At 46.1% G+C, this 12424-nt stretch overlaps 1 pseudogene; it reads right to left on the reverse strand.

Annotated features, from left to right (window-relative positions):
- Positions 1-11578: 11578 nt before the first annotated feature.
- LOC146960153 (LHFPL tetraspan subfamily member 3 protein pseudogene) lies at positions 11579-12055 on the reverse strand (annotated as a pseudogene).
- Between the last annotated feature and the right edge of the window lie 369 nt (positions 12056-12424).

A 12424-nucleotide genomic window follows, 5' to 3' on the forward strand; every position in this document is an offset into this window, starting at 1 on the left:
CCGATTGATCACAACCACCAGTGGATGTGGACATATTCTGTATTATATTGCATGTGTTGCTTCTGTTTTTTAATGGGTGGCAGCCTGGCTAAAATGTGTGTTTCAGTGATGGGTGTTCAAAATCAAAACAGAAAAAATACTTAACAAGAGGCAACAACTACTGAACAAAAGTTACACAAAAGACTATGAAACGCATCATCAAACCAGACTGTGCTTTCTTTCACAGTCTGCACAAAGACTCGGCTCCACCACCATTACAGCACATCCTCATTATTCTCAGATATTTTCCCTAAAACATCTTCTTTTTTTTTACTAGAAGCCGGCGCTCATCAAACATTCAGGACATCCCGTGGTTGTTGGAGCCGAGCCTTTGATAGCAGCAGCTCCGCACCACCACCACCACCACCACCTGAAACCACGTCGTTCTCTACAATCACACTGGGATTTCACAGACCGGCTAAGACGTCTAGGAGACACTGGCTACTAGAAAAACCTTTAAATGGCTGATTTCACAGTGGCTTCGGTGAATCAGTGGATGAGACAGAGGAGGAGGAGAGGGTGATGAATGAGGCTGTGAGTGAAAAGATTTTGCCAGTCCAAATTTTTCAGCAGGAAAATGTACCAAAACATAAATACTAATATCAACACCAGCTGTTTGATTGGATTATAAAGAAGTTTAGATATCAACTTGAACTTTTGGAGATGACAAAGGACATTTACTTTATTATCCAAACCATGAACCAACTTTTGTTTAGTTCTCTCAGATGGAAACAGGAGCCAAATCTTAACTTATCTTTTTCTATCAGACTGACTCAGGAAAGTTTTTAATTTAAATATTAAACAGAGCTTTTCCATGACAACAGATACATTGATCCTGCCATTCATAAGTCTTGTATGAATGATGGGAACATGTTATCAATGTATCTGTTCTCATTGACGCATTGTTTATAGGTGGATTAATAGACCAGATTAATAATTGATAATAATAATAATGAGTCATAATAAATCAGTGAGTCCATTATGAGTTGAAGGGGACATTTGGAAGATTAACTATAGTTACAGCACAGCAGTTAAAGGGGATGTAAGTAACTGAGTAAATTTCAAAAATGATATCAAAATTGATCAGAAATGTTCGTTAGATGGAACTGAACTGATATTTTCTATTCAGAATCTTAATAGCCTATTATCATGATATTGATTCACGATACTGTTATTGCGATATCCTGAGTATTGTGGTAAAACATTTCGATACATTGAGATTCATCACTTTTTTCCAACTGCAAATGATGTACTGAAAGTGTGTCAACATCTGTTTTATCCAATCAGATGAAGTTCCCTGTTTGCTCATAACAGTTTTGTATTTTCAATACAATATACTCAATAAAAGATCAATATATCGATATAATGTTGCCACACAAATAATTGCAAACCTTTGCTGTATTGATTTTTCCCACCCTTGTAATAAAATGGAAGAAAGTACAACATTTCTCCCTGAGGTGTTTTGAAATTGAAGAATAAAACACTTCATCGTTCACCACACTCACAGGAAGCAGCAGAAACGACTGGATCAGCTGTGACAGGTTTTGAAAATCTGACTATTTCTCTTTCTTTCACCTGTCTGTGTTGTAAAAAAAAAAAAAAGAAAGAAAGAAAAAACCCTCTAAACAGCTGCTCCCCCGACGTGGCGGGAAAAAAAAAAAACCTGAGGAAACTCATAACGTGTGACTCAGAGGAATAAGACGCAGCTTTTGATCCGTGACACAAAAGAAAACAGAGAATAAACTGCTGCCACTGAGCTTCCTGTCTGAGACGACCTGCACCTCACAGCTGCTATAGGCCCAACATCTGGACAACCACTCCTGCTCACCTCTGTCTAATCGATGCTCGCTGCGGCGTGACGTCGTTTGGCCGCTGTTTATCTGATGGTCAACCGACTGTTTGGGGACTCAGGATGGATATTTAGCCGCCGTGCATTTTCAGCAGGCAGCTGCGCTCTCCATGAATGTGATCGTTATTGGTTATGACATTTAATTCCCATTTGAGAACGCGCACTGTTTTGCAGCCAAGGCGCCATGGAGGCTCCACAGTCGGGAGATTATTTATACACCACAAATTAGATTTATATCAGGATCCTCGGCTCAAAAATCTGTTTATCAGTCTTCTCCTTCTTCTTCTCAGCTGAGGCGTTGATTGGTGCGATGCTGCTCAGAGGTGAAGTGAAATCTCACCGTTTTTGGTTTGAATTACAGCTGCTTCATCTAAACACCTGCCCCACAGTCAACAACAGTCCAACACTGTCAAGTCAAGGTCATGTGAAAAAACACTGCACAAATCGAGAGTGACTATAGACACATTAGTTACAGCAAACAGCAAAAGCCACAAAACCAACCATTAAAGGAGACTTATAATGCCGCTTTTCCGCAAATTCAAATAGTTCCCAGGTGTCTTAAAGACATATCTGTGACATACTTCGGTCAAAATACCCCAAGGATCAAACATCACAGCACTTTTTCAGCCCTGTTCAGAACGGCTGTGTCTGTCCCTTTAAATGCAAATGAGCCACTGCTCGCCACGCCACGCCCCCTGTACCTGTACTGGTACTCACAGGTAGGGGTGGGATTATGCAAATTTGAGAGCTGGTTACATGTCAGACAACTACCACATGGATTTCTTGCAAGAGCTTGCAAATTACAGATTTTTTTGTCAATTCTCACATTTTGGAGGCTGGAAGGCAAGACAAACACCCAAATATATGTTAAAGAGCCAAAGTGATTTTTCCATAATATGTCCCCTTTAAATCACTTATGATCACTGAGTTTTGCCCTCAAATCTCCAACCAAACTGACCCAAGTCGAGTTGCATTGTGGGTAAAGTGTAGGTGCTATGGTTTGGACCAATGACGCAGAAGTGGGTGGAGTACAAAAACAGACCTAATCTCTGACTCTGACTGATTATTAAGTGTAAACGATGGCAGAAAAATAACCGTATGAGCAAATGTCCAAAGTGAAAGATCAGAGGTCAAATTACTGTGACTCATAAGACAAATGAGTGTGAGGTGGACAGCTCATATCACTGACCTTTGTCGAGTTCAAAAAAGAAAAGAAAAAAGTGGTGAAAATGGCTTTGTGGCTAAAGAAACTCTGCGGTTACAGCTGCTAATAGATGAAGGGACGACGTCATCAATGACACATCAGAGAGTTAAGTTAAACTGTTTGGAAAAAAAAGTTTTAAGACCATAACTGATCCAGGATAAGGAGTAAAACCTGAAACTAGAAGAGTTTATTGAATATTACATGTGATGTACTGGAGACGATACATTCTTATTCTAGCTATGAGTGCAATTTGTAGATGTGTAATGAGCATCTGTGTGTTGTGTATTTGTGTGTGTGTGTGTGTGCAGATGTCTATCTATAGTCATTGAATGTTTTATTAGGGCCCGAGCGGCGACTGCAAGTCGCCCAGCGAAAGCCCTATTGAAATCGCGCTGTTTATTAGGGCCCGAGCCTGTGTCAACGACCCAGGGAGGTCCCTATTGTTATTCGACATGCACATTAGTCAACGTGCCAGCCGACGAGTAACAACAAGTAAGCAAGCAAGTACTCAAGTACTGCATAGACCTGGCAGCAAAAACTCCAGATATTGTAATGTTTATTATTATTATTATTATTATTATTCCCCCTCTTTAAACCCCAATTTGACCCCTTTGCCAAGCCGAGAAACGGACGAAACTTGGGACACACGTCGGGACTTGCGAAAATTGACGTCTGATGCTATCGCCGTTTGTGGGCGGGGCAAATTGGCAGAACAGCGCCCCCTGGAACTTTTGACCCCCGGCCATAGGGATCAAAAATTTTTTTCTCGCAGGCTGCCCAAACTTGGTACACATATGTATCATACCCAGACATGAAAAAAATTTGTTTCGTGCGAAGCCCAAAAACCAACAGGAAGTCGGCCATTTTGGTTAGCATTTATTTTACGTAAAACGAACTCCTCCGAGGGATTACGCCCGATCGGCTCCAAATTGGGTTCAGAACATCGTCAGACCTAGCTGAGCTTATCTTGTGCTCCGCAGGTCTGTAGCTCAAAGGGGTTGGCCTCTGGCGTGCCCCGAAGTTTGGCGACTGTTTCGGTGCTCGCCATGTAAATACGAATGGCTCTCATGCCCACATACTTGATCGTAGACGCTTCAAACTTGGTGCAAAAATCTATGGCGAGACCCTGAACGATCCGACATATTATTTGCCGACGTCGCTCATAGCGCCCCCCGGTGGTAACAGGAAACGTACAAAAATTCGTTAAAAATACGTAGTTGGCCAAATCGACTTCGTTACACTTCTAGTACATGCAGACCCGGATGGTGAAGCTACATCATGAACGCTTTGACCCTACGAGCAACGGCGTCCGTGTGCCGCCGCGGCGACTGGCGATTTTTTGTCGTAAAATTACGTTTGCCAATTACACGCACATACTTCGTCGTAGCCACTTGAAATTCAAAGGACATGACGTTGGCTCCACCCTGAACGTTTTGATGTATCGACTTCCTGCCTGGCTCATAGCGCCCCCCGGTGGTAACAGGAAGTACGCAAAAATTCGTTAAAAATCCATACTTCACCCGATCAACTTCATTCCACTTCTAATACATGCAGAACCAGTTGCTGAAGCTACATTATGAACGCTGTGAAGATACGACGAACAGCGTCCGTGTGCCGCCGCGGCGACTGACGATTTTTTATCGTACAATTACGTTTGCCTTTTTCGCGGCTTTAACGAAGTCGTGTCCTCACGAAATTTCATCCACGGGTCAAGAATGGCGAGCTCTTTCAGCGGATAGAGTCATTTCCCATGGGCGTGGCTAAATGCCTCAATAGCGCCCCCTAGAAGTTTTTCCGAATTTCTCCATAGACAAATTTCGCTTACTTTGTCGTACACATACGAAACTCGACACACACGTGTATCATACCCAAACATACCAAAAATTGAATTGGAGCCACGCCCTAAACCCAACAGGAAGTCGGCCATTTTGGTTAGCATTTCTTTGACGCAAAACGAACTCCTCCGAGGGAGTTCGCCCGATTGACTTCAAATTGGGCACAGAACATCTCCAGACTGAGCTGATTACGGCTTGTGCTCCGCAGGTGTGTAGGTCAAAGGGCGTGGCTGCTAGCGCACGGCCAAGTTCCCGAATTCAGCTAAGAAGGTTTAAATGCTATCACGCCCACAGATTTGATCGCAGCGGCTTCAAACTTGGTGCACATGATGATGACGTGACCCTGAACGATCCGACATATTACTTTCCTACGTCACTCATAGCGCCCCCCGGTGGTAACAGGAAGTGCGCTAAAATTCATTAAAAATACATAGTTGCCCGCATCAACTTCATTCCACTTCTAAAACATGCCGAACAAGTTGGTGAAGGTATTTCGTGAACGCTATGACGCTACGGCTAATGGCCCCCTTGTGGCGGCGACAGGAATAGCGCTCAATCGTGAACTGCCACCTCCCACGGATTTTGCCCGATTGACTTCATATTCGCTACAGATCATCAGGAGACCGAGCTGGTCAAACACTATTAAAAGCTTTTCTCTACGTGAAACGGCGTGGCTGCTAGGGGGCGACAAAGTTGGTCAACTGCTCGTTTAGTCGCCATGCTATTACGTTTGCCTTCCACGCCCACATACTTGGTCGTAGTCACTTCAAAATTTCAGTACATGATCAGGGGCCAGCCCTCTACGCCTCCATTTGATCGTACGCTAGCTCGCTCAATACGCCCCCTTGTGGACACAGGAAATGTCGCGTTTTGAATCGACATTGTCCGATCGGCTCGAAACTTCACATGTGTGATGAGGTCACGACCCCGTACGCAACGGCCCACATCCCGTTACCGCCCCCTGTTGGACGAACCGTAAACCTGCCGTAACTCCATCGTACGTCGTCCGATTTGCTCGAAACGTCACGTGTTCGACGAGGGGACCGCCCTCGACGCGGCCGCCCGCGTCCGGTTGCGCGCGGGGGTTTTCGAAGAGCGGCCCGGGGGTAGCGGGGACGCCGAGTGGCGTGGAGCGAGGGCCCGTCATAGCCGCTTGCGGCTTTAATTAGGGCCCGAGCGGCGACTGCAAGTCGCCCAGCGAAAGCCCTATTGTAATTGCTCTGTTTATTATTATTCTTTCATTCTTTTTCTCTCAAAAGGATCGCATTTTTGGAGGCTTCAACATGCCCCAAAACGCGTAAATTTTGGCATGCACATCAGGACTGGCGAAAAATTTGATATTTTAAAGTCGTTGGAAATGGGCGTGGCCAAATGGCTAAATAGCGCCCCCTACATAATTTCAAAACATCAGCCCCGCCTTTGTGTGTCACCTAGACGCATGAAATTTGGTGGGCTTATAGAACATGGCAAGACACACAAAAAAGCCTCTTATGTCATGGTGAAATCACAACAGGAAGTCGGCCATTTTGATTTGAATTTTTGACCTGTTTGATCTATCTCCTCCTAGGGATTTTGTCCGATTGACTTCAAATTGGCTGGAGACCACCGAGATGCCACTCTGATCAAAAGTTGTGCTCCGCAGGTCTCTACGTCAAAGGGCGTGGCTTCTGGGGCCTTGAGGATTTTGGCGACTTTTCGTTTGCTCGCCATTTCACCTTCGAACAGCTCTAACGCCCACATACTTTATCCGATCAACTTCAAACTTGCTGGACATGATGACGGCTCCGCCCTGAACGTCCCCATATATTAATTTCCTACGTCACTCATAGCGCCCCCCGGTGGTAACAGGAAGTGGCCAGGTTTTACCTTAACGTGTACAGATGGCACATAGTTCACCCCATCAACTTCATTCCACTTCTAAAACATGCAGACTAAGGTGGTGAAGCTACATCATGAACGCTGTGAAGCTACGAGTAATGGCGTCCGTGTGGCGACGCGGCGTCAATTCCTCGCCATGACAATACGTTTGCCCTTTGGATGGCTTTATTGAACTCGTATCAACATGAAAATTGGTACACAGGTCCAGGGTCACGACCTCAACGTCTCCATATGCTCATAGGCGATCTCACTCATGTTGCCCCCTAGTGGAAACAGGAAGTGGCATATTTTACATCAACATTGTCCGATTTCCACGAAACTTCACATGTGTGATGAGGGGCTGACCCTGAACACACCTGTACGCATCCCATTACTGCCCCCTAGTGGATGAACCATTAACTGCTCATAACTTCCTCATGCTTTGTCCGATTCACTCCAAACTTCACATGTGTGATGAGGGACTGACCCTGAACACATCTGCACGCATCCCATTACTGCCCCCTGGTGGATGAACCATCAACTCATCATAACTCCTTCATGCTTTTTCCGATTTGCTCGAAACTTCACGTGTGTGATGAAGGTTCGCCCCTGAGCTCATCTGCCTACATCTGGTTACCGCCCCCTGGTGGATGAACGAAATATTGCGTTTTTTTGCTCCTGCCAGGGTTTTTCTCCCTTCTCACCACAGCCCCCGCGTGCCTCAGGCCCCGCGGTGGCGTGGAGTCGCGAGGGCCCGATCATCGCCGCTTGCGGCTTTAATTATTATTATTATTATTATATTCTCCCTAAAATCGCATTTTTGGGGGCTTCAACATGCCCGAAAACGCGTAAATTTTGGCATGCACATCAGGACTCGCGAAAAATTTGATATTTTAAAGTCGTTTGGAATGGGCGTGGTCAAATGGCTGAATAGCGCCCCCTAGAAAATTTCAAAACATCAGCCCCTCCTTTGCGTTTCACCTACATGCATGAAATTTGGTGGGCTTATAGAACATGGCAAGACACACAAAAAAGCCTCTTAATGACATGGTGAAATCACAACAGGAAGTCGGCCATTTTGATTTGAACTTTTGACCTGTTTGATCTAACTTCTCCTACAGATTTTGTCCGATTGACTTCAAATTGGCTAGAGACCACCGAGATGCCACTCTGATCAAAAGTTGTGCTCCGCAGGTCTCTAGGTCAAAGGGCGTGGCTTCTGGGGCCTTGAGGATTTTGGCGACTTTTCGTTTGCTCGCCATTTCACCTTCAAACAGCTCTAACGCCCACATACTTTATCCGATCAACTTCTAACTTGCTGGACATGATGACGGCTCCGCCCTGAACGTCCCGATATATTAATTTCCTACGTCGCTCATAGCGCCCCCCGGTGGTAACAGGAAGTGGCCAGGTTTTACCTTAACGTGTACTGATGCCACATAGTTGACCCCATCAACTTCATTCCACTTCTAAAACATGCAGACTAAGGTGGTGAAGCTCCATCATGAACGCTGTGAAGCTACGAGTAATGGCGTCCGTGTGGCGACGCGGCGACCATTCCTCGCCATTAAAATACGTTTGGCTTTATGATGGCTTTAATGAACTCGTATCATCATGAAAATTGGTACACAGGTCCAGGGTCACGACCTCAACGTCTCCATATGCTCATAGGCGATCTCACTCATGTTGCCCCCTAGTGGAAACAGGAAGTGGCATATTTTACATCAACATTGTCCGATTTCCACGAAACTTCACATGTGTGATGAGGGACTGACCCTGAACACACCTGCACGCATCCCATTACTGCCCCCTAGTGGACGAACCTTTAACTGCTCATAACTCCCTCATGCTTTGTCCGATTTACACGAAACTTCACATGTGTGATGAGGGACTGACCCTGAACACACCTGCACGCATCCCATTACTGCCCCCTAGTGGATGAACCATTAACTGCTCATAACTCCCTCATGCTTTGTCCGATTCACTCCAAACTTCACATGTGTGATGAGGGGCTGACCCTGAACACACCTGCACGCATACCATTACTGCCCCCTAGTGGATAAACCATTAACTGCTCATAACTCCCTCATGCTTTGTCCGATTCACTCCATACTTCACATGTGTGATGAGGGACTGACCCTGAACACACCTGCACGCATACCATTACTGCCCCCTAGTGGACGAACCATTAACTGCTCATAACTCCCTCATGCTTTGTCCGATTCACTCCAAACTTCACATATGTGATGAGGGACTGACCCTGAACACACCTGCACGCATCCCATTACTGCCCCCTAGTGGATGAACGAAATATTAATTTTTTTTTGCCTCCTTCCTGGTTTTTTCTCCCTTTCACCTTCGCGCCACATCCCCGGCGTGCCTCAGGCCCCGCGGTCGCATGGGTGAGCGAGGGCCCGTCATCGCCGCTTGCGGCTTTAATTATTATTATTATTCTTACGCAACTTCATGCCCCAATTTCGCCCCTTTCCCAAATGCGAAAATGCGTCTACTTTTGCACGGACGTCCGGCCTTCTCCGAAATTCGATATTTTGGTGGTGCCGCACATGGGCGGCGCAAAATGACCGAATAGCGCCCCCTACAAACACGTGTCAATGGCATCGCCATCGTCTTACTTTGTCATACACACACAAAATTCGGTACACATATGTATTATACCCAGATATACAAAAAATCCTCTTGACCTCATGACCTCAACACAACAGGAAGTCGGCCATTTTGATTTTGATTTTTCCCGCTGAAAACGAACTCCTCCCACAGCGTTCGCCCGATCAAGTTCAAATTAGGTATACCACATCTCCAGACCTAGCTGAGCTTATCTTGTGCTCCGTGAGTCCGTAGGTCAAAGGGCGTGGCTGCGAGCGCTCAATTCACTTTGGCGTGCTCGCCATGTCCATACGAGTGGCTCTCACGCCCACATACTTCATCCAATCAACTTCAAACTTGCTGGACATGACGATGGCTCCGCCCTGAACGTCCCGATATATTAACTTCCCACGTAACTCAAAGCGCCCCCCGGTGGTAACAGGAAGTGTACTAAAATTTGGAAAATGTACATACTTTGCCCCATCAACTTCATTCCACTTCTAAAACATGCAGAACCAGTTGATGAAGCTACATTATGAAGACTGTGAAGCTACGAGTAATGGCGTCCGTGTGGCGACGCGGCGACCATTCCTCGCCATGACAATACGTTTGCCCTTTGGATGGCTTTATTGAACTCGTATCAACATGAAAATTGGTACACAGGTCCAGGGTCACGACCTCAACGTTTCCATATGCTGGTAGGCGATCTCACTCATTCGCCCCCTAGTGGAAACAGGAAGTGCCATATTTTACATCAACATTGTCCGATTTCCACGAAACTTCAAATGTGTGATGAGGGACTGACCCTGAACACACCTGCACGCATCCCATTACTGCCCCCTGGTGGACGAACCTTTAACTGCTCATAACTCCCTCATGCTTTGTCCGATTCACTCCAAACTTCACATGAGTGATGAGGGGCCGCCCCTGAACGCACCCACCCACAACTGCTTAGCGCCACCTGGTGGATGAACGAAGCATTGCAGCCCCGACATGCCTCAGGCCCCGCGGTGGCATGGGTGAGCGAGGGCCCGTCATCGCCGCTTGCGGCTTTAATTGTGATTATAATGGGAGTTTAAATAAATCCAGATGAGCACAACAAACAAATAAAAATGACACTAAGTGTAATTTCTGTTTAGTTTTTGTAATATTCTGTTTTATTGAAAACACTGGTTAATGTGTGTGTGTGTGTGTGTGTGTGTGTGTGTGTGTGTTTGTGTGTGTGTGTGTGTGTGTGTGTGTGCCCTTTCCTGCTGTTCTCTAATACAAACATTAATAAGAACACATTGTCCATGCAGGTATTTATTACAATATTCTCCCATGTGGTGAAACTAGAGGGTTGAGGTTCGATGCTGCACATTTCTCTCTCTCTCTGTTTCATCCTGGAAATTTGATTAAAATTATAATTAAAAGACAGAAACAAGCTGCTCTGTCTCTGCTGCTTTGATTCCTTCACACCAGTTCTTACATCATAGTGCGTTTAAAGACACCACAAAGACTGTGTTTGTTCTCATTAACAGTAAAACAGCGACTTGCATTTGACTATTTTCTCGCTCTTATGAAATTAAAGTCGAGCTTAAACCACACACATCACTGAGTGAGGACTTACCTGTTTCCTTGAGTTATCAACACTTGGACTTTATCACATTTTGCCTTCTAGCTCAAAATAAACTGATAAAACATGAGCAGATTCAAGAAACTGTGCAAACTTAAATGTTTTTTCTTTCGCTCACAGTCTGGTTTTGAGTGCTCAGACCTCCAGAATCAGTGAACCAACCTCATGCAGCTTAAGGTGGAATTGTAAAAAGAAAAGCTTGTACGTTTTCATTAGACCTCTTGGGGCCTCAGCAGCACACAATGTTATTCTTTCTTTCTATTCTTTTCTCTCTTTTTTTTTTTTTACAGTTTCAATTTAAGGTCTCACTTTCCCCAAGGCTGTTGCCACTCCACCTACACTAACACTACACACGGTTACATAACTGCTTTAGTAAGCAGAGAAATACTCCAAAAGTGGGGGTTTGTGTAACATAAAATACTGCTATGAGAAACATCTGGACAACATCAGCAGTAGTAGTAGTGTATAGTATGATAGTGACCAGCTGATTTCATTCATCAGTGTGAATCTGTGTCATTTCTCACTGAACTTGTGAACTCATGCACACACCTGTCGGTCGGTTGGAGCATCCTTACCTGCAGCCAGCTGCATCCAGCCGCAGATCTTGTACACGGTGCCGGTGCTGCAGAAAAAGAAGAGCGCGAAGCAGCCGATGCAGGTGAGCACCAGCACCATGGACATGCCGATGAAGAAGGAGGCGGCCTTGAACGCGCCGGACGGGATGGTGCTGAACTCGGTGAAGCTGCCCTGGCAGGTCAAGTCCCGGGACAGCCCGTTGCCGATGCAGTAGTGGAAGAGACCGAAGTAGCCCGCCTGCGGGGTGTCCACGCCGTCTCCGATCCAGTAGGGCTGGATGAAGCACACCACGTTGACGATGGCGAAGAGGATGGTGAAGATGGCCCACAGGACGCCGATGGCGCGGGAGTTGCGCACGTAGTTGGTCTGGTAGATCTTGGCAGCTTCGGACGCGGGGAGCATGGTGGTGGTGGTGGTGGTGGTGGTGCAGGTGCTGGGGGCCCCGGGGACCATCCTCTGGTCTGTGTGAGGAAGAGGAGGATTGTGGTGATGATGGTGAGGAGGAGGAGGAGGAGGAGGAGGAGGAGGAGGAGGAGGGGGGGTCTGCTCAGTCCTCAGGATCAATCACTGTTCCCTCACTCAACTAAACATCTGCAGCATCTGGTTCCCCTATAAACAGCACAGTCACAGCGTTGGTCTGCACACACAACTTCTCTCTGTATCTCTGTGTATATCTGTCTATCTATCTCTGCCCGGGCTCAGTCACAGCAGCAGCAGCAGCACCACCGCTGCTCTCTCACATCCACCGCTTTGTCTCCGTCCAGTGTTTTCCTCTCTGCTTTTCATTCATCACTCTGCAAGAAAGAAAGAAAAAGAAAAAAGAAAAAGAGGAGAGAACCAGGAGG

Source organism: Trachurus japonicus, unplaced genomic scaffold (genome assembly GCF_045865225.1).
Source record: "Trachurus japonicus isolate A0001 unplaced genomic scaffold, Traja_1.0 AP030654.1".
NCBI lineage: Eukaryota > Metazoa > Chordata > Actinopteri > Carangiformes > Carangidae > Trachurus > Trachurus japonicus.